We start from the raw sequence: 22728 nt of genomic DNA, 5'->3' as shown, positions 1-22728 counted from the left end.
TAAAATTCAGTTTTCTTTGCCTAAAAATAGCAGTCATTAAAAAAAAGTTAATGAAATATTCAATTTGATGCTATTTAAATCGAGGGGAAAATCCTGTTAAGGGAGGAAGTGTCTGATAGACTAGAAGATAGTTTGCCACATGATTACAAATTAGTTGCATGTAAATGACTCTTGTTAAGCTGTAATAGGCCCTACTTCTGCAAGGAGCTCTATGAAACCATTGGGGTGAAGCTGTCCATTTGATAGCAAATTTCCCAGCGACTTCAGCGCCTCTGGTGTCAGTCGAAGACTGATGAAAAACAGCATCCTCACCTACAGTGGTGTAGTTCCAGATAGTATTTCACATCCATGGTAAAATATCCAATGGAATTTAATAGGAGATTTTTATGAGGTCTGGGGGACACAGCTCAATTATTTAAGTGTTGGAAGCAGGGAATTTGCAGAAAGCCTAAAGATCAGAGACATCACCTTGTCTCTCCCCTCTGTCTCTGTTTAGAGGGTAATGAATGTGATAAATGGAGATGAATATCTGAATGATTTGTGCGTAATGACTGCTAGTATACAGAGGGCTTTTTGGTGGTAGTAGTAGGGAAATCAAGTTTATTTTGCATTTAATGAGATTTTTAGCAACACACCATTTTATTGTTTATGATTTTAAATGAACTGGTAAAAGATTAGCTACTAACAGTCATTATAGATTAATAGTCAGAAGTAAATCTCATTGAAATCAGTAGTAAGACGTATTAATTTTAACAGGTATGAGATCAACACTTTAATGGTACATGACACAATCCAGTTACTTATTGAAGATGTCAGTTCAGAACAAAAGAGGAAAAATGTTTACAGTTCTCTTCCTGTAAAAGAGGAAAAGGTATGGTTCTAGGTTAAAGTTAGAAAACCCATCAGAATAATTGCAAAATAATTTCACTTATTAGATAATCAGATTTTCAGATTCCTATATAGATTACCAAACTAGTAGTTGTTTTCATGGCATTATTAGCCAGCATAGCATTGTTATTTACAAATTGCATAAGATGAAAATAAGGGATATGGGAAGTCACTTAATCCACTGGGCTAAGCAGCAGTAAGAATAATTCTATCAAAAATGATTGAATGCAAAAGTATCAAGAATTTATAGAAGCTTTTTTCCCCCCATATTTTTAAGAGGAATAAAATCCATCACTTTCCTGGGTCCCCTTATGCACTTTTTTAGCAACGCATTGGTTTTCTGAAAGGAAAACCGAGTGAAACATTTGCCATGAAAGAAGCTTTTGGATAAAATTTCCATCTCCCCACTTCATAATGCTTCTGCAAAATAGTATCAGTTCCATGTTTATTGAATTTTCATAAAAACAATCCTTAGACATGGGCGAAACTGAAGAGTGAATTTTATTGTTTGGCCTAAGCAGATATGTTAAATCAAAGTAGCTCAAATTATTTCAATAGTTCTATATTTTTTACAACCCAAAGTATGTGCCTTTTAAAACAGTTGAAAGTTCCTCAAGGTCTCCATTTTGCAAAGTGCAACATCTTTGAGATGCAAAATTAGGAAGTGATATGCAATTAGATTAAGACTAAAATTCATCCAAATAGGAATACTTCGCTGGTGAAGGCTTGGTTTCAGTGGGAGCTGCGTGTTCAGCCCTTGGGAAGTGAGAAAGGAGACCCGTGTGAGCATTTATATCTGGAAAGCTTTTGAGATGGCTTTCTTGGGAGGTGACGCAGAAGTCAACAGACCTAATACTAGTTCTGCTACTGTCTACCTGTAGTACAGGCAGCACAGATACAGGAAAACATGGTAAACAGCACAGACATACGCTTTCTTCCACTGGCCTTATTCTTGAAGCAGAAGAAATACTTGCAGTAATGAAAAGTTCATTCTTTCATCTTGGTCCTAATTGTTCTGAAAGATGCCATAGGCTCTGTCATGAGGATATTTGGTCTCCTAGAAGGTGGACAGAGATCCCTTCACCCATCTCTCATAAAACCTTCTATTGCACTGGCAGGAGTTGCATGCACATTTTTGGGACCACTATGGTTCATTTTTTCCATCCTTTATAGGTTTCCCTTCATGTTCATCACTGTGATATTTGAGCATAGTATCCACCTCCCAGTCAAGCACCAGTGGCAGCATTGTGGAGAAAAGAACTGGTCACATGAACCTAATTTTCTTTGTGTTTTAAGCTGCTATTTTGTTCTTACTGTTTAATTTCATTATATAATTCAGATCTGAAACACTAGCCTGTGAGTTTCCACTGGAGTGTGTTAGAAGGGTATCTGATTTCCTGCCTGCTTTATAACTGTTCCACAGAAACAGAAAATTGAGGATACAGATTTTCAGCACAACGGCAGGGAGAAAGCTAAAACGCTAAACGTGCCGAGGCTTCTCGGCTTATGTGAAATCAGGCGTGTCCCTGCCCATCGGCACAGGCTGGGCTCTGGAGCAGCTGCGAGTCACCTGCTCAGCCTCCCGCCCCGCACAATTACTTACCCCACACAGCCGGCGCTAACACGTTGTGACGGAAGGGTCACAGGTGAAATAGGAGACCTTTATTTTTCCCTAATCCAGGGTAAATTACCTTTCCAATAACATATGGGTGCAACCTTCAGAGTGTCAGGGTTTAACTGCAAAGGTTAGGTTATTCAGAATGCAGAAATTACAGAAGTGATGACACACAAGTCATTCAAATAAGCGCTTGTTTTCTAAGAAAGATCAATACTGCACCTCTGTTGGAGCCCAGCTGGAGTTCTGGGCGCTTGTGAAAATTAGGCTTTTTACGTCTAAAGATCAACGAAAAAACAAACCCAGGCATATTAAACACAAATGCCGCTTTGTAGAAAAATGAAAAAATAGGCTGGAATTTCAACAACTCACGAATGAGATTTTTCTTTTGATGGAATCCTGGTCTTCAATAATTTTGGTTGGTGTTTTTCTGCGTCAGACCTAAATTAAGGACGATTGTAGTTAAGCTTGACTAGATGTTTTCTGGCTACTCTCTAGAAAGGCAAATAAGACCCTAAGAAGTGTTAGCATGTGTCCAAAACACAATTCTAACCACTAAAAAGTCCTACTAGCACCAAATAGCCTTTGTTCAAACACTATTCTTTTCTTGACAAGTTTTTGCTGTGTTAAGAAAGCCTTAGCTTTTCTATTCTGAAGAATACTGGTCCAGAAAGACATAGTATTTCTCAGTAATTTCAGAATGTTTGAGCTCTTCAGTATCTTGAAAATATTCTTTTTGCAGAAGTTAAGGCTTAGGTGAGTCCCATTTTCTTATTTATTGGAGTATAATACAGTTTTGAATAATACTAAAGGTTACAGCACAGGGAGTTTCATAATCTTGTGTGGTGTTTATCTAGATAGTCCCAGACCATCTGCCAGGATTGCATTTCCTTGATTATGGATCAGAACAATTATAGTGACAATGAATAATGATTTTTCATGATAAACCAGGAGGTGGATGACTCAAAAGACTAGTAATGCCTAGAAAACAAGCCTTTGACTTCCAGTTCACTGGTTCAAATGCAGCTTGAGCCATGATGGACCAGAAATCAGGGCCAACTAATTCCTGGGGTACCATAGGGAATAAGCTTGGTCATATTATTTTGGGTGTTGTGGCACTTTATGAGAAAGTGTGGACAAATTAGAAAAGAGCCGACAACCTCAGGACAGATTCAAAATCAAGTTAAGGTAGATAAAACAATCTGAGGAAGGATTATGCATTCCTATCTGTCCATCATTTGCTCTCTCCTGTTCTTCAACAGAATGTATTAACATGCTGGAGCATGGGGTGATATGCAAGTCACAATCAGAGAAATAGATACTAAGATCTCCCCCCATGCTGTAAATCATGACATTTTACTGAGTAACAATAGGTGGTTTTGTTAGCTATCTTAGCAGAAAGGTTGTGAAAATAGTAGGACATGGAGAATGGACTCTCCGTTATAGTGAGGTAATGCTGCCCTAAGCCTGCACTCGTCCTGGGAGATGGGCAGACTAGAATAAAGTCCTAATGTGGGCACTCAAAAATGTCTTTACCCTGAGCTCTCCACACATATGAGAGCTGCAGAAAGAAAAGAGCTGTGACTACAGCCAGGTGGAGTTGCAGCATTGCTGCAGGGGGAAAGCACTGCCTTGGTGGGAAGGGTTGCCTGATACTGTTGTACATCAGGAATTAGACGTCATGCATTGTTCTCTTTATCTCCTTTATTATTATTATTTTTCTTTCTTTCCTCCCTTTAGGATAATATTGTTAAGCCAATTGATACGCTTGCCTAAGAGAAAGTCAGGGCAGAAAATATGAGGGTTTTTTTTTTCCCCTGGGTTTCTTAGCAGGTGCTCCAGCTGGCATTTTATTAGTGATCCCTTCAAATTTGAACCCAACCCTTGTTACTGTCAATCAGTGGTTGGCGGAAAGATTACAATAACATTAAACATCTACCTCCATGGCAGTAATACGATGCATCAAGAGAAGGACTGCTCCTAGTGGGCATGGAAAAATGTGTCTCCTGGTACACATGGGAACCAGGCAGAGACTGCATCTGCTGAGGATGATTAGCAAAGCAGCTAAAATACAAGTGTAATAGAAGAGGCAGTGGGAAAACAGTCCTTGCAAATGGTTATGAAAATAATAACTGTTTATACACTTATAAGCTTTCATCTGCATGTCTCGAATGGTTTTCTAAACACCGATGAATTAAGTTTCAATGCACCCTTGTGAGATATTTTACTCCTATTTTGCTCCCATAATTAATGTATAAATAAATGCACAGGGAGTTAAAGTGATCTGGCAATAGGAATGCTGTAGGTTTATGTAATATAGTATAAAAATAAGGCCTAATGGTCCCAGCTCTCCGCACCACAGCCATTAGATACTTGGGCTTCCAAGGACATCAGTTACACTCAGGGCTTGTCAGGCTGCTCAGCTGCCCTTCTCGTAAAGGATGGAAAGAAACAAGGGAAATTATTAGAATTTCTGAGCAACAATTAGGGATTATATTCTTACCAATTAGCTGATGCCTAGCTAGGTGCATTTGTTTTCCTGGTTACTTAAAGAGATGTTTCCCCATGAATGATGATCTCTCTCCCCTATTAAAAATACAGACAGAGATACCCCTCTGAAATTGTTTAAAAGCTATGCAAAGGTTAGAGAGAGTTATTATATATAATGACCAGCAATATTAACAGGGAGTATGGGAAGACTCAGAGATTTATACTGAACTCCTTTCTTCTTGAATTCTCACTGGCTCCAATGGATTTCAGGTTTTGAATATCTACAGAAAAGATGTATTTTAGGACGTCTCTTTTATGATCTGGCAAACAGGACAAGTTCTTATTGTTTGAAAAAATTAACTGTGAGTAAAACCAAAATCAGCTGTCTTCCTGTAATCAAACTCTCTTTCCCCTGTAATGATTGCTGTATATGTAAGGAAACCGTTATATCTGCTGGTTTTGATTTTTGGTTCAAAGCTCTGGTTCACTTACAAGTGTTTTCCCCATCCTTTTGAATGATTTTGTAGAGGAGACTTTGAAACAAGCTAAAATCCAGTTGGAGCAAATAACTAGCTTTGGTAAAAGCAAAAAATGCTGCTATCTTTTGCACTTTTTTTTTTTAAATTCAAACTTCAAAAGATCTTTTTCATATAGGAGCAAGTTTAAAAAATTGGTAATTTTACAGAGAGAGAAATGTGCTTTGTCTGTGGTTTCCTTTGTTCCCTCTACTGTTGTTGAAGGTTTTGTACTTTATCACCTTACCTGCTGCAGCTCAGGGTTGCTGTATCTCCAGAACAGCTCTTTGAAAGACAGATCTGATTCTCCATGCCCTTACTCTAGCCTTAACTCTCCTGCTGTTTCCCTGATTTCAGGAGAGCGTTCCTGATTTACATCACGGGGGAAGGAGGAGTGGCTGGAAATGACAGCAGGGGGTTAGAGGTACGGCAGGCAGCCCAGGAGCCCTTAATAACAGCTCTGCATCTCACTGACAGCCTTCACTTTCTGCTTGATTCTGGACTGCAGTCCTAATCACGTAAAGAGACTCTCTTTAGTGTGCAGATAATTAACAACAATAAGCACCGACTTCTGTATGAGAGGGACGAGCCCAGCCTTCTGCACAAGTAGCTTTGGTTACGGTACATGGAGAGAGAGAAATTCTGATATGAACAGTTTGCATTGCCCTGGCTTTATCTCTTCTTCCTTCTAGAAAGGCAGGGATGATGCTAATAATTTTATTTTAAATTTTATTTTTCTTCAAGTCCACTTTCAAAATATTAGCTGCTCCTACACCCTTAAAAGATTTATCAAACCTATAGACATACATAAAACTGCTTCTAGAAATGTGAAATGTCTTTTGGGAGAGATTGTCAAAAGCATATAAAGGATTTATTGGGCTTTTGAAATGTTCGTCTCCTGCTTTAACCCTTTTTACCTATACATCTGATGGTTTTATACAAGGCAGTACTTTTGCCTCAGTTTCTTCATAGCTTGGGAGACTGGCCACTGACAGAGCTGTCAGTCAGCTCAGATGATGGCACATATGGCAGACTTGTGAGTGTGTCTGAAACTGAGAACCACCCCAGATCTTTCGTGTATTAATCTTTTTCCACTCCTTTACTCACCCATGCCACTGAATACTTTCCTTGACTCTCTCTTCTTCAGCTGTGAGAGCTGCTGTCATGGGTACAAGGCCTAAAAACCAGGCTTTTAGCTTGCTGTGTTAAGTGATGTATTAGTAAACAGGATTTACTTCGTAGAATCATAGAATGGTTTGGGTTGGAAGGGACCTTAATGATCATCTAGTTCCAACCCCCCTGCTATGAGTAGGGACACCCTCCACTAGATATACCCTCATTACATGCTTAACTGGAGAGAAAGATTGGGCTGGCCTCACAGCATTGTTCTTTGAACCCCCCCAGTACAGACACCTCAGTTACCACGGCTCTGTATTTCTATCTGTTTCTCTGTGGTGAAATATTCTCTCACACCCACTTGTGTCACTTGGTGGAAAAGCTGTTGTTAAAGGAGAAGCTCAGTGATGGATGGTGAAGGACTTCAACCATTCAAAGTCAGCTTACCTTCATCATTTCTGCAAACTGCACCAGTTCCGAATGAAAGTAGCCTTGTGAATTGTTTGCATTGTAGGTAAGTAGCACCGTGGCGTTACTTAAACATACTCCTTCAGTCAAGGAAATTAGCCTGAATACAGAGCACCTCCCAACACAGGTCACGAGTTTTCCAGATATACGCCAAAGGATTAAAGTTTATTCCAGAGGAGAGTCCTATTTACCTGTATATTAATGAAATACATCTTCAGGGCTGACAGGCATAAATAATGCCCAGCACTGTCTGCAGGGTAATTAGGCTTTATATGATACTGTGCATAAGGTGATGAAGTTTTCTAATTAGTATCTTTCATACACGCAATTAAAAATATAATGTGAACCTGAAAAAGAAACTGATTGAAAAATCCTTCTTGTGGCCGGAGCTTGGTGGGAAGTTTTCTGCAGCTCAGAGTGGTAGGAGCTGGCTGGTCTGTGCTCAATGTCTTCATGGTTTCCTCCATGGCTGGGTAGGATATGATCACAGCCTTGGATCTCTTCTGTCTTACAGTTTCCCTGCTAGGGAAAGGACCTGGAGCATTAACAATGTCCTTGAGTTCACCTGCTTTCTCCATCTTTTTTTTTTTTTTTTTTGAATTGTGCCTGTGGGTATTTCATTAGAGGTTAAAGGTTGTTAGAGGGGTTTGGGGAGATGTTTTATGTTGTGTGGGAGTAAGGGGCAATAGGAACTCCATGGATGCTTCTGCATCTCCTGCTGCACAGTCAAGTTTTTGGAGCTCATGTTCTCTTCTGGTCTTACATTTCTACTGTCCCACTATCTTTTTAATTGACATGGAAAGGTTTTCACATGCTTATGTGTCCCAGAAAGCTGCTTTTGAAAGCAGAGTTTCTAAAGAGATTTCAGGAGTGTGAAAGGGAGAAAACAAACAGAAAAGGGAATGTGAATGCTGAAATGTACAGCTAAGGCAATTTTAGATAGCAGGCACAAGCCTTTCTGAGGTGCCACGATGCAGGGGATGCTTGTGTTAAAATAAAGTGCCTGGGGTAATAAAGAAAACGGCGAATTCTCCATTCGTAGTAGGAACTGTACTTCCAAGGAAGGGAAGTAATTGAAATCAGACACTATTAGCCAGAAGGGAAAGCATAAATCACTAGCTGGAGGAAAATGAAATGACAAATAGATGGGAGTGCTGAGGAATAGGCATTAGTACAGCTAAAATGACAACAACAACAAGAGATAAAAATCTATAGCTGTTCTACAGACCCAAGTTTTGTGGGTGGAGAGCAATAAGATATCTTGGTTTACTTATTTTTAATAATTTGGACAGTTGATTTCTCACTACACGCTTGCTACTTTTTGTAACTCACAGTTGTGGACAGATCATGGAGAACATATTTGGAAAGCCTCTTCTGATGTCACTGGAGTTTCTGGGATTTGATAGGCAATGTCTATACCTGCATAACCACCGATATTTTCTATACATGAAGTAATTTCATTCTGTTGAAAACAGTGGCCATTTTATAGTGGATTCGATTGTTGTGTGCTCCAGACTTACATCTATACTTCAAGCTGGGACTCTTTTTCATGGAAACTGGATGCCAGGTTTTTGACTGCTTTTAATCTGAAATTATTTCAGTTTAGATTGCAAAATGCCATTTATGGTAAGGAAACATGAAGTGACAGAAGGCAAACTTCTCCCTGAAGGTAATTCTTACCTACATACTGCAGTATTTGAACATAAATCTGTAACTTTGACATGCCGTAGTTTTTTCACCAAAAAGCCCCAAATCCCAAACCAACAGTATCCATACATTGAAAGGGCGTTATTTAGATATGGAAAGGCTGACCTGACACAGCACAGCGCTTTCCACTACAAGTTTTTTTTTCTCTGACGTGTTTTAAACACAATGTCACATAAACGTAAATACTTAACCTTTTGTGTCCTTCTCAGGAACCCGCATAAAGCATTTAGCGCATGCTTCAAAATCCTTTGCTGTGCAGATTCTCCTGAATCTCAGGTGAATATCCCATTTAATTCACAGCCAGCAATCTTACTGGGGAAACCAGCTCATCTACACTTTGGACCTCTGACTTCTGCTGTAACTATTCAATCTGTCGTTCTGTTTCTGTATGTGACATTTTCTGCCCTTTCATTCATTCCAAATAGGTGTTCTCTTTAACCTTGTGATACCAAAACATTTCATTGTATTTGAACGTAAATGGCATTTGGTAATTGGCGATGCACCAAGTGGTAAAGGGCACCTCCAGTAATTTACTTGAATGCTGTCTCTATGAAAGCTGAAATAATTTGATCCTTCAGTGAAGAGATATGAGTGTACTAGCTGTATCCTCCAAGCCATTAGTGTAAAGAGACTGAAAGCAGGCTGCCTTGGCTCTGCACTTTCCCTTTCACTGCTTTAGTTAAAATTAATAATCAACACCTATCGATAAGGAGGATAAGTAGTAAAGGTTTAAAAGGGTTTGGAAGGACTTTTCATAGTTGTTTTTGTTGGCTAGGTTTTATAGGAACATTACTGTAACTCTACATTTCAATATTGAATTGAAAACAGTCAGGAGCTTTTAGGGTTATGAATAATGTTCTATCTATATATTTGAAAGTTCAAAATGTTTCACATGATGAACTTGTATTTTTCTGGCCAATCCTAAGTATTATCTGTATGCACACATGGCAGAGGAAGAAAATGAAGTATAAATATACATTTGTGAGTGGATACAAAAGGGAGTGTGTACGAGCATCATTGTGGATTAAACGGCAATGTAAGCCATGGGGCTGAGAGAAATTAAAATCACGCTTGAACAAAATTATTGAAATATATGATTGACTGTATGACTTTACAGGAATTGTTTAGTAGATATTAAGTTTCTCCTTCTTCAAAATGGAAATGATGAATTTATTCTGTGGAGCATTTTGAGGTCTTTAAATATTTGTCCAGGCAAGGAAGGACAGGCAGAACAGGGACTCTTGCTAGCTGCTATAATTTTCTCCTGTTGATATAAAAATGTAAAGGTTAGTTTTGACCAAGTCTATCATATTTAAGTTAGTCTTGTTCACCTTAGTAACATTATGTACTTTGTTAGGTTACAGATGAGAATTATTTGCCTAAACAGAAAAAGAAGGAAGTAAGGAGAGAAGCACAGGTACGTGAGTGACTTGCATAATCACCTGGCTGAGAAGCCCCACCAGAAATAGAAGAGCTTTCTAGATATATATTTTGATATGTAGTGCTTTTTTTTTTTTTGCATCTATTGTTTCTCATTCAGAACAATTCTTGTTCATTTGCATGTCATTATACAATGCTGATGGGATTCTTAGTGACAAGAATTGCATAAGTCTGCAGGTTCAACAATAGTTCAGCCACACAGATAGCTGTTCGTTCATTCTTAATGGCATTAGTTTGGGTGACATTTGGCTTTCAGTGCACATTATTCATGCTCAGTTATGGTGGAATACATAAAAAATTGGGAGACACAGTCACATTCATGTTCTTGAATGAAGAATCATTGTGTCATGCTTATAGCGACTGAAGTGTCATCCAAGTGAATTAATTATAGCAATCTGTTTTCCAATTCAATCTGGTAATTATTCCCTTTTCAGAATAGTCGGCTTTGATTTTGTTTACAGATTTTGTACAAACTTTGCAACAGACCCATAACCATGTCACCATTTCACTGCCTCTTCGAGGGTATAAGGAGACAGCTGTGCAGCTGTGGAGGCTACAGCAGCATTGAACCTGGAGGGGGGTCTCTGTTCTCCGCCACTGCCTGAGAGCATCAGGGCACATCTGTCTGTCTGAGTCACGGATCACATTTCTGAACAGGGATAAGGAGTGAGGTACCCCAAATGACTCTGGCTTTCAGTCTGCCCAGCTCTGAAGTCTTATTCTGTCTGTCTCTAGTGCATAAAATCTACTTTGTGACTTTGTGGAAGTGATAGTTTAATTGTTTTTCATAAAGCATTTTGATCCATTCATGTTGGAGACTATAGGGCAAAAAAAGCTGAACGTGTCTCACAGCTGTCAATGTGGATGTATGGAAATAGTAACACAATTTCTTGTTAGACTGAAGTTCCTTTTAACATTCCTAACAGTGTCTTGTAATGTTTGCTGCTATGAGAGTTGCCTTCAAACTGCAGCTGAATTTTGCACATGCCGCCGGGTGCCCTTATCCTCAGCTCCCGTAGAGTTACACGCTAATACTTTTTGGCCTCCATATCACAACTTTAAAACAAGTCTGTCCCTTTGGATATTTTAAGGTTAATATAAACTATATTTTTTCTTCTATAAACCTAAATATAGTAAGATGCAATGATCATTAAAACACTTTTCCATTAGTGGGATATCTCCAAATTAATCCTACAAATAACTAGTACTAAACCTTGAAGTACTCAAAACAAATTCAGGGCATGAATAAACAGGATTTGGATTTATATCTCATTACAGCAAGTCTGAAACTGGCTCTTACACTTCTTTAATGTCCAGCATAGTTTACCTAATGGTGGTCTTGAATCAAATGTTGGATGAATGTGTGCATACTGGTGTACGTGTATGGAACTACATTATTTCTATCGAAAGATATTTCATTGGATTTTTCAAGAGGAGTGAAGAACTGCAGGTTGAAGGAGGAATTTTTTTAATTGAAACATGTTAGGTGTCTCATGGTTGTTGAATGAATGAATCCATCATGATAGTGCTGTCTCCAGGGAACCTTTGAAAGCTATTATCTAGAAACTCAATGAAGATCAATTATCTCCTGCCACCTGCACATATGCAGTACGTTTAAAGAATGGCAACTGCATGTAATGGGAATAGTGGCAAAGATTTTTCTTTTTTCTCCTTCAATATATCAGTCATAGTAATCGGCTGCTTCTTTCTGTGTCCTAATAGATGAATTAGGAAGAGAAAGTGCTTTGAGTACAAGGAGAGATGTTGTCTTGCCACCATATGTCCCTTTGCTATATGATGTCAAAGTATCTTTACTTTCTCTGTGCCAGCGTGCCATCAAGAGCAATCTCAAAGCAAAGAAAGTCCCTGACGAGCTAGGTTCCCACCACAGAGCAGACTTTCTCTCTGATGGCTCAGTCCAAAGCTGTGTCTTGGGTTTGCTTAATCGGCGAGTGCTGCTAATTGCCAGCAATGGCCAAGCACGGGGAGATTCAGAGCCCTTCCTTCAGCGCTGCCAGAGAAGAAAAGAGTTTTACAGGTGAAGGACCGGCATGAACTGCTGTAGAAGTGATTCCTTTAATAATTCATGGATCTAATTATCATTGTTATTAATGATGATACAGTGCTTAAAGCCATTAGTACAAATACTACATAAATGCACGGCAAGCACTTTTTTTATAGCCTGGAATTACAGTCCAAGAGTTATTCATAACCAGAAAGCTGCATTATAAAAATATGTGTTATGATTGTTATATCAGTTAATTCTGCTGAATTTGACTCATTTCTGGATTTGCTTATAAATCTTAATTAGCCACTGTGGAATTGAAAGCAAATAAGAGATTACAGAAAACAAAATAAAAGGTTTAGATAAAATCTGTTAAATTATGAGAATGAATTCTGTCACTTATCAAGATTAATAAATTAATTGACTTTAGGGCTTATCACAACCATAGTAAAAAAGCACATCTTAATCCAAGTTTTCAATATTCCAAGCAAGTTGGCTTCATATTTGCATGGAAGCAAGGACCTAAGAATGTAGATTCTTATGGAGAAGCCATCAATATATAAAAGGGAAGGAAGCTGTGGGTTTGGCAATGTCCTACGTCCTCTGCAGTTAGATGGGCAGGTGTCTTTAAAAACCATTTACTTATGTAAAATGCAGACTGGCTTTGCCACTTTCAGGACTAAAGTGTTACATACACCACCACGTACATCTACAGTAACCGGTTCCTTTGAAAGTTTTGGGGTGCTGGTGGGAAAAATCCCATCACCAATGAAAAGATGAAAGTAACTGAAGAAATGTTCATCCTCAGCAGAACTGGAAACCATTTGCTATATTCAGGCCACCTATCTGGGTAGCAGCACACACCCCACTCCTCACGTCCAGTGGCAACAACCAGTCTGAGAGAAAACCTGATAGCCCCAGGGGAACCAGCAGCTGCCAGTACTGCCGGAGAGACGGAAACTCTCCGAGAATGAGAATGAGTGAGAGGCCTGGAGACCCTCTGTGCTCTTTGATCCTGAAATGCCTCAGCCCCCCCCCCCCCGGATTTCAGCCTATAATGTATTACAAAAAACACCCCATAGCTCTATACCAATCTGTTTCTCTTGCTATCTCTCATTATAAATAGTCATAGTTATATATTGCTCATTGTACATACCAAGCCTCATTTTCTTTTTTTTTTTTCCCTGTCCTTGGTATCGAGTTACTGAATTTCAGCAGTAGTGGCTGTAGCTGCGATACTGAGGAAGCAGCAGGAATGAAAATTCTCCAAGGCACAGCCCATTCTCCCCTTCATGTTGCACCGAGCAGATAAAGCACACTCCTGTGCTATGCATGCAGGAGAAGGGAGAGCTTTAGCTCCTACAGCCACCCCAGAAAATCTCTGCTTGCAGTCAGGAGAAGTGGCAAGGATTCACTGATTCAAGGGCCAGCACAGCCTATCCTGCTTATCTAGTTTGCAGCCTTGTACGCACAATATTTACTGGAAAAAATGGATTATAGATTTTTTGAAACCGACTTGCATCATTTTCGAGACTCCAAGTGACGGTGGTGCTGCCTAGGGAACTTACCAATGGTTGATCACCTCTGTCACAAGGAAACTTGGCCTTTTAATGTGTGACTGTCAAACTGCACCTTCTAAGCCACTTGGTCCTGCGATGCTTTTCTGGCTAGCCAGGCAGAGAAGCTGCCTCCTGTCACGCACACGTTTTCAATGTGTAAATGTGTAAGGAAGTGATTAAATTATTTCTCAGCTTTCTTTTTGGGTAATCAAATATATTGAATCTTTGTGACATGCAATACGGTTTTATAGCCCCTGGAAAATTTTTGTGAAATTTAGACTGTGCAGCAGAAAGCAACTCACATCTTTTAAAACTTGACACATAGTTAAGATTTTATCATAGAAAATAAGCAGCAGGGAGATGCTTCTCTCCTATTGTGGGCTCATCTGTGCATTCCTACTAATAAATTAAAATCTCTCTGTTCACTGGTGTCTTGCCAAAATGCCGTAGCTGTTGAATATCCCATTTATTTAGCCTTACTGTTGCTCATTAGACTTGCTCTCTTTAGGAATTACTCTGCCATAGTTAGCGGTACTAACAAAGATTTGGATTATACCTCACGTATCAATTTCCAGTCTAACCAAGAGGAAATGCATTATTTCACACGTATGCCATCTCTTGTGTTACTAATGCAGACTTAGACTTCAGCCTTTTTTACCTGAAAGGTCAGTAATTTAGTAATGTCAGCTAGTCAGCTCTTTTCTTATTAACTCATTAATACAACAAAGGGCAGCTACATTCAGAATGGTTATTATGGAATATATGTTACGCCCATCTGTTTCAGTAGGCTATTGAGAGCCTAGAGAGGATGAGTCACGATTCTGAGGCAATGTCCTACGGATAGGATAGAGCATGGTGGCAGATGGAAAAAGATGGATGCGAGCAGATGGATTGGGGTGTGGTTTGTGTCGCACATAGTGGTTTACACTGGGGCAGAGCACCGGGGCTAATTTTGCGCCAGCAGGAAGAGCCTGCAATGTGGCACTCGGAGCAATCCCCAGCGATTACCAAAATAATTCAGCTGAGAAGGCAGGCGTGCTCATAGCGCTTCGTATCCCAGCCTGAGCACTGGCAGCGCACAGGAATAGCCGAGGGCAGTATTTTACTTCCAGAATAGTATGCTGGAGTGGCAAACTATGTAACGTGTTCCGGTATGACTGCGGATGGTGTCTCGGTTTATTTTGGATTGACTGATAGGGCTTCCCAGACGCCCACAGTTATTAGTCAAAAAAGTCATTGTGCAGTGACAGTGAGGTGACAAGCACATTGACGGCAGAAGGTACCATACCGTATCATCTACTGAAATGGTGATTAGTACAGGAATGCCAGAATTTGCATGAAGGCGGCAGCTCTTGGTAATGCTAAAGATTACAATTAGATTTGCAATAGAATCTTTTCAAAACAATGTAGTAATATTTGAGATACTCCAGAAAAGCAGCCTAACCAAATGAAACCTTTAGCAATGCACTGTTTTGGAAAAGTGAATCATACTGATTAAATACTATTTTCTATTTAAAATTTGAACTTGCTGTTACTAATACCAGAAGTGTTACTCATTCTTTGAACTAGGGTGTAGCCCAGATCTCACCAAAGTCACTAGGAATCTTTCCTTGCAGTCTGATGGGAGTTTATGCCTTTTGTACACTGATACTGATTTTGGGAAGGAAGTTGCTCCATGAAAAAAACATTTACAAGCTGAGACAAGATGATGAGAAAGAGAAATAAGTAATATACCTTACTACAGATATCATTAATCACTTCTCTAACCTGATTTCTATTCAATTCACAAATTGCACTGTCAGGGTTTGATAAGGCAATATTCCCGATGTACCCTCTGCAGGGGGTTTCAGGCAAAATTCAGGTTTGGGTAATGGTGTAAGTTTCCAGGAAGCCCACTTAATTGAGTCTTTCCACTTAGAACTACATTTTCTTGCTTTCCTTTGATCTGCAAGTGGGAAGTATCAGAATTCATCAAGAATATTTTAATCAATAGTGGGGTTTGGCAGTACAAATATGAGAATGGTCATTTCGACAGCCTTCTGGACCCCTGTGAGGTTATTTCTTCACCACCATGTCTACCTGCATATCTATCTTCTTCAGGGAAGAGAGAAATATATTTTAAATATGCCAAAAAGATACCTGTGCCCATAGGATGTCTGCAGAAGCCTGTGTTGGGGCCCAGGGGTACACTATGATTTAGGAGGCGTAAGTTTGGCACGGGGCTTGTGCACGTTTGACAGCTCTCCCTAAAACGCATGGAAAGAGCTCACATGTCGCATTTTCCTCAGTGCAGGTAGGAAGAGCCCGCTTCTGCCAGGTCTCAAATGTCTGTCGGGAGCTCAGCAGCCTCCGTTCCCGTTAGCACCATGTTGTCTTGGATCCTGCTCTTCAAAGCTTCTGGATAAGCGATAATTAATGACTTAACTGGATTTTGAGAACCTCTCAGGATCTTGGCAAACAGACTTTGGCTGGAGTCTCAGATGCTCAGAACCACTCAGAATTGGCTTGGGATGAAAAACAACATTGTAAAGTAGGTTATATTTAATAACTTTGCACACTTCCAACAGTCGTATAAGGTTCAAGAGAAGCTCTGAAAGCAGGAGGCAGATGCATGTTGGTTGTATAGTCATGTTTTGTACCTCCCTCCCTCTCCTTTCCGTTCAAGAGGATTTTTATAGCTACATTTCCAATTCTGTACCTTCTTCCTTTATGCCTATATTATAATCCACATCGCCCCAAGCTGAAGAAATCAGCTGTCTAGCAGCCTTGTCTATTTTAGGAAATCTAATGATTTACCTATAAACAGAAAGGCACATGTCTGCAAGGTTCATCATAGTAAGCCTTGTGCTTCTAATAAAATATTGATTTCCTCTCATCCAATAATTTATGTCTTCAATTGGCTTGATCGGGCACCCTGCTATTTTTTTCACAAGATACAGCCATCACTAAGGGAATTAAGGTCTTTTTAGAATAAGAATGTGCTGCTGGTGGTTTTTTTTTTTTTTTTTTTTAAATAGTATATTCATACGCAGCTTTGAATAGAGTGTTATTATAAATAGATGAATCCCTGCAAGGCAAGCACTGTTGCCATACCCAAGGGAAACCCAATTTTATTTTTACACTTAGCTGAATTAATTTATTGAATTGGTGCACACTATAGTTAAAGGTCACGATGTACACATAATTTCTAATAGCTGCAACTTTTTATGTGAATTCTCAAGTGCTGTAGACAGAAAAAATGAAAACCAGGTTGAAGACAACAGGTTTTTCTCATTCTGTGCTGAGATGTTCTTCAATATCCTCTTTATAAGAATCTTTGTGGTTTAGCACCTTGTACTAAACTTAATACTTTTCCAGAAATGATTGATAGCAAGGAAGAAATACAATTATCTTAGGACAAAGAGGTTATTTTTAGAGCTCTGTATTGTTTTCTTGGCACCAGTTTTCTATAATACTTGATATTAGCATGACATACATAACATATATAATTAGACTACTCACGGCACTGTATTCAGACTCTGATCCTAATTATATCTTTGCTGTAGGAGGTTTATATCCACATGTGGTGACTGACCAGCATAGCCGTAGCGTTTTTTTTACCGTCTGGTGCAGTCACTGGTAATGCAAATGTTATTGGCAGCAGCAGCTCGCTAGTAACGAATATAGAAGAAAAATGGTATTTGGGAAAGAATGTCCATTAAAATCTATGGATTTATATTCGTTAGAAAATAGAGACTGTACTGGTGACCTGTGTTTAAGATGACATAACACTGATTAGGTAGGGGTGGCCACAAGATACAGGATCTGTCTTGTCATGGTTTCCTATAATTAAGGAAAGAGAATTTCCTTGGCTACAGCGATTCTCTGCAAAGCCATTTTCCAGCAGCCTTAGGTGCCTGTCACTGCGCACGTATACCTGCACGCGTGCTGCTCCCCTGCCGAACGTGTGCAGCACGTCCTCAAGGACAAGTGATGCCCAGCACAAGAAAAGAGCAAAATAATGTCCCAGAACGACAGCGTGACAGGACAGGGGAAAGTGTGGGCATAGTGGCTCTGGCCCAGCAGATAAGCCTCTACCTTAATCAAAAGTCCTGCACGTGGCTTAGTATGAATGGCAACTATGGCTATTGCTAATGCTAATTACACAAACAGACAGCTCTGCACAGGATCAGGCCTGTACGTTCCTTTAGTATCTGTTTCATTTGATCATGTTCCCACAAGACCAGAAATTTCAGATACCTTCCTTATTGACAAAATTTTCTGGCACATATTTTCTCATTCTGTCTTGAATGGCATAGAGTGAAAATGATTGGGATATTTGTTTATCTTTTGGTGAATTACACAACCACTTGTTCTTGAAAAAAGATTGTGTTAGTGGGAAATGATAACAACAACAACAACAACAATAATAATGATAATAATAAGTGTTGGCGGGAGCTATTGAGAACATTACCAAAAAATATTCTGAGATTAAAAACTAAACCTGGTTCCAACACTTCAAAGAGTCTAGCAGTTACAGAGTCTGAAGCTGAAATTGTGTTTTCCTGCCAAGGATTTATACTCCCAGAAGCTGAACGTACTGCTGGTCCTCCTGACCTTTTATTGATTAGTTCTATTTGTGTTGCTGATAAGTGTTGTTGGCATTGTTTACAGCTACAGACCATGATAGAGTCAATACTAATTGAGGCACGAGCATGCATCCTCCCTGCGTTCAGCTCTGGCACAAATTACTATTCCTAGATTGCAAAAGGGAAGGATGAAGGACATTTTTTCAAGGTTCTTGAATGGGAAGTATAAATAGAAGAACTCAAAATGCTTCCATGCCCTTGTTTGATTTTCTTCTCGATTTCCTTATTTTGTTGGATAATGTGAAAATGGGTTTAGTCCGCGGATAAGAATGACAAAACAAAACAAAATAGTGTGTGCATTTTTAAAGCAATGGCACGCTTTACGGAAAACACAAATACCACCAGGAGCAGACGTATTAAAACAATCTGAGGACACACATATGTGTGGGATACTGAACTAGGGGTTGTAACTGGATGATTGCCTCTTCTTTCTCTTGTTTATTGTACTGGCTAGGGGAAATATTGAGTTTCAAGGTTTTTTTTATTCTCAGAAGACTTTGGTAACTTTAATTAAAGGAAGCTTTATATAAGAGTGGTAACAGACTATATGCGTACAAAACAATTCTGGAAACGTCTGTGTGTTTGTGGTGTAGTGCTCTGAGACCCTCTGACAAAAACTGTAGGCTGAGTATTCGATACTAGCAATGGGATCTAGAGATAGAGCCAACACATCTTTCATCTTTGCCACCTACGTTCTCTCCTGTCATCAAAGGACAAGCTTTGTCATGGCTCAGACAAGTGCTGTCACGCCTTGATATCAGAAGTCACAGCGTGGAAGCAGAACAGGTTAGTGGCAGATGTCACTGATGTGTCAACAGATAAAGCGCCCGCAGAAATGGCAGCTACTAAGCCTTTGCAAAGCTTCCTGTGAGTGTCCTGACTACTCGCCCTAGGAAGTTTTTCAGCTGTGTGTGCAGTGCTGTCCATGTGTCCATCGCACAGCAGCCTGGCTGTCCTTGTAACTCTGCTTCCTTGGCAAGCTGTTCTTAGAGGATAAGCAACAGCGTGCTGTCTCCTGAGTGAGCTGAAAAGGCGTTTTGTGGATCTTGCATCCAGCTCCATGGTTGACAGCTCAGAGAACTTTTAGTTCGGTATAGCTCATCTAATCCTTTGAGCACCTCATTGCAATGCTTGCATATCTATGAAAACATTTCAAAGCAATTAAATAGATTTAATACTTTCCTCACTGCTACTCATATCTGAGAACATGAAGAAAATTTCTCAACAATGAAAGCTGATTATAGATTAGCCAACTTGATAATAGAAATTTCTTTACGTGGGACTTTTGAAATGAGACTAATGAAAAGACAGTGGGGAACAATTCCATAGAAGGAGATGATGGAGTCATATCATTATTAATTAGTGTTATTGTGAGTCAAGTTTTGAAATGTGGATGTTTACTTTTATTTTTAAGAGTCTAGATGTAGGTTTAACACTTAGGTGTTAGAAAAGCATTATTGACTCCTTAATTAGCTTTTCAATGGATTAAGGGGGTTTTGCCAGTGAATTTAGCTCATACACAATTAACTTATACTGGTATCCCCACAGCCTGATTCATGACTGAATTTCTAAAATATGGTTTCATTTGGTACCCTAGCTTTTATTAAATGTTTTTTACCTTAACTATCACTGCAATGATGGATTTCCTAAAAACAGCTTGTGGACTATATATCAGTCTTTGCTGGGTCAACAAGACTAGTGGAAGACTCTCAGCCCGAGAAAATTACACTCAGTAGATGATGCAGGACAAAAAAATTTAATTTTTTATTTTAACTAACACAAACCCATCTCATTCTCTGGCAATTCTTTTTTTTTTTTTTCCTGCCTTTCGTCGCACAGAGGAAAAAGCATCCTGTTTTAAATAGGTAGTTGTTATTCCTGCCCAACATAGCACCCTACGGTCATTCACACTGTGATTATTCCCATATAATTATTAATATGATGTCAGGGCTCGGCAAGATTCTTCTCATTATCCTTCCCAAACGAGAGCAAAATGAACTAGCAGTGAGCTACCAAGAGCTAAAGCAGTGTGTGGGAGGGCAGTATGGTGCTCAAAGGTGAAGGATCTGTCCTGCTGGCCCTCTGAGGATGCACCTGGCAATTCTCCAGTGGGTGTGCACCAAGCAGGGTGCTGAGTGACACCTACCACTTCCAGGCTGGGAGCTGTAAAAGCCTGATGTGAGCTGATGGAAAGAGGCAGAGCTCCTCGCAGCAGCAACAGGAGGCTTTACTATCCTAAGGCTAGCTTTGTAATAGATGTAAAGCTACCTGGCTCCACTGCAAATAACTTCTCCTTATGCCCAAGACTCTTCGCTTTCATTTAAATATGAAAGCAGATTGAGAGCTTTAGATGGGTTTCCTGGCAGACCTCAAAATCAATTGAATAATATTTTTCTAGTTAAATAAGCAAAAAATTGATCTGAATGTTTTGTCTCAAATGGGAATATTTCATTGTGGCCTTGAGTTTTAAAATAGTAACATCTCCAGAATATTAGCAAATTTTATGAGGAGAACACTGTTTCAAATAATCTGGCATGCTTGTTTTAGAAAATGCCACAATAAAGTAGTACTGCTTTTACAAATATTTCCTTCTAAATTATTTGGCTTAAACTAATATGAATTCATAAATGTGTTCAAGTTATCTATTTTTTTAACAAATATTATTTTTCTTTTGCCTATCTGCAAAAAAGAAAACACATAAGAAACACCAATAGTTACATTGCTCTATAAAAAAAAGCTGCAAAAATAGGAATTTATGTATGTGTAGACAGCACATCTCAAGGAACTCTGAACAGCTATAAACGTTCTTTCTTTGAACTGTTTTGTCCATATGTGCATTCATGCTATCAGCTATTCTGCAGAATATTCTCTTTTATCTAGAGGTTGGTGACTTCAAGCAAATAATTTAAGACTAGTCCATCATTTAAAACTTTATATTATCCCAGAGACATCTAGGTATGAGGCTTAGGTACATGTAGGGAAATAAAGGCAAGACCTGTATGTAAAAGACATGTATCCACAGTGCCTCATGGCCTCATGAACCTCATGAGGCCATGGCCTCAATAATTAGTCCCCCTGGGGCAAGAGGTGGGAACTGCACAGGTCATAGATGTTGGCACCATGATTCTGATTCGAAGGCTGGTTTCTCAGAAACCACTCAGTCAAGTCAGTATTATGTCTGAACTTGTACTTTTCTAAGCAAAGCTGATTTATCTGGCTACAATAATTTCTTGAAATTCAATGTGAATTTAGATCATGGTCATAGGATTCTAAGGTAAGGTAAAGACATAAACAATTTTTAATGTTAAAACCACTTTTTCTAAGTTACTTCAGTTGTATATTAAGAAGTTCTTCAGAGAAGTAACTAACAGGGACAAAAATAAACCAAATAACAGGAAAAACAAAAAAGGGGAAAAAAGCCCAGAAGGCTGCAGTAAAAAGGAACCCGAGTTACACAACATTGGTTTATTTCGACATTGCATGTATATGAGACTTCATGGCGGTCAGCTGTAGACTTCATTCAAGTTCTGAGAAAATTCTTCTGAATCCTGCTTGTGGCTTTCAATGTGGTAAATGTGTCCGTTTATGACCCAGTGAAAATACTGATGTCTAGTGAGCATTTTTTTTTTTTTTTGGCTTGCCCAACACCATGACACTTCCCTGTATTGTGCAGTGGCTCAGGGTTGCTTAGGTTAGTAATAAAGATGGAAGGAGGCGGAGGTGAGCAGAGTTTATTTTATAAATATTCTCCTGGACATATAAGGAAGCAACGTGGAGTAATATAGAAGAATGAACTTGAGACAAAGACAAAAGAAAAGGAAATGGATGTCAAGGACTAGTGAGATAGAGGCAGAAGGAAAAGGAAGAAGAGGAGCCTAATGCTTCATATTGGATCAACTTGTACAACCTAACCTTTAATTTTTTTTCTTTGTTAAATTTAATATTTTAATACATATGATTGAACCAGCAAAATGAGAGTTGATGTTGTACTACAGGACATTATTTGCATTTTAGTGGCCAAGTATGTCCTAATGGCAAAAGGAGAAGTACATATAGTTCAATGCAAGGTTTATTAGCTTTAATTCCTTGTTTTAGTTGCAGACATTTAGAATCACCTCAGAGTATCACGTTATTGAAATGCCATTTTTTCTTATGAATAATATAGCTTAGAATAAAAACTGAGCACATAGGAGCAAAGCTAATAAATGCTGAGAATTTAATTCATTCCATACTGCTTCCTGAAACACATAAATCACTTTGAAATGAAGACCAAAATTGTTCAATAAGCTAGCTAATT

The 22728-nt window shown here is 39.1% G+C and overlaps 1 protein-coding gene across 1 annotated transcript in view; it reads right to left on the bottom strand.

Moving 5' to 3' along the window:
- Positions 1–9908: 9908 nt before the first annotated feature.
- GPR65 (G protein-coupled receptor 65) overlaps positions 9909–22728 on the bottom strand; it is a 30000-nt gene continuing 17180 nt past the window's right edge. Inside the window, exon 4 of the transcript XR_008577249.1 lies at positions 9909–10063. The gene's annotated coding sequence lies outside the window, so the exon portion shown is untranslated. The remainder of the gene's footprint in view (positions 10064–22728) is intronic.

Source organism: Grus americana, chromosome 5, assembly GCF_028858705.1.
Source record: "Grus americana isolate bGruAme1 chromosome 5, bGruAme1.mat, whole genome shotgun sequence".
In the NCBI taxonomy this organism is placed as follows: domain Eukaryota; kingdom Metazoa; phylum Chordata; class Aves; order Gruiformes; family Gruidae; genus Grus; species Grus americana.
This window is presented reverse-complemented; position numbering and strand designations above follow the sequence as displayed.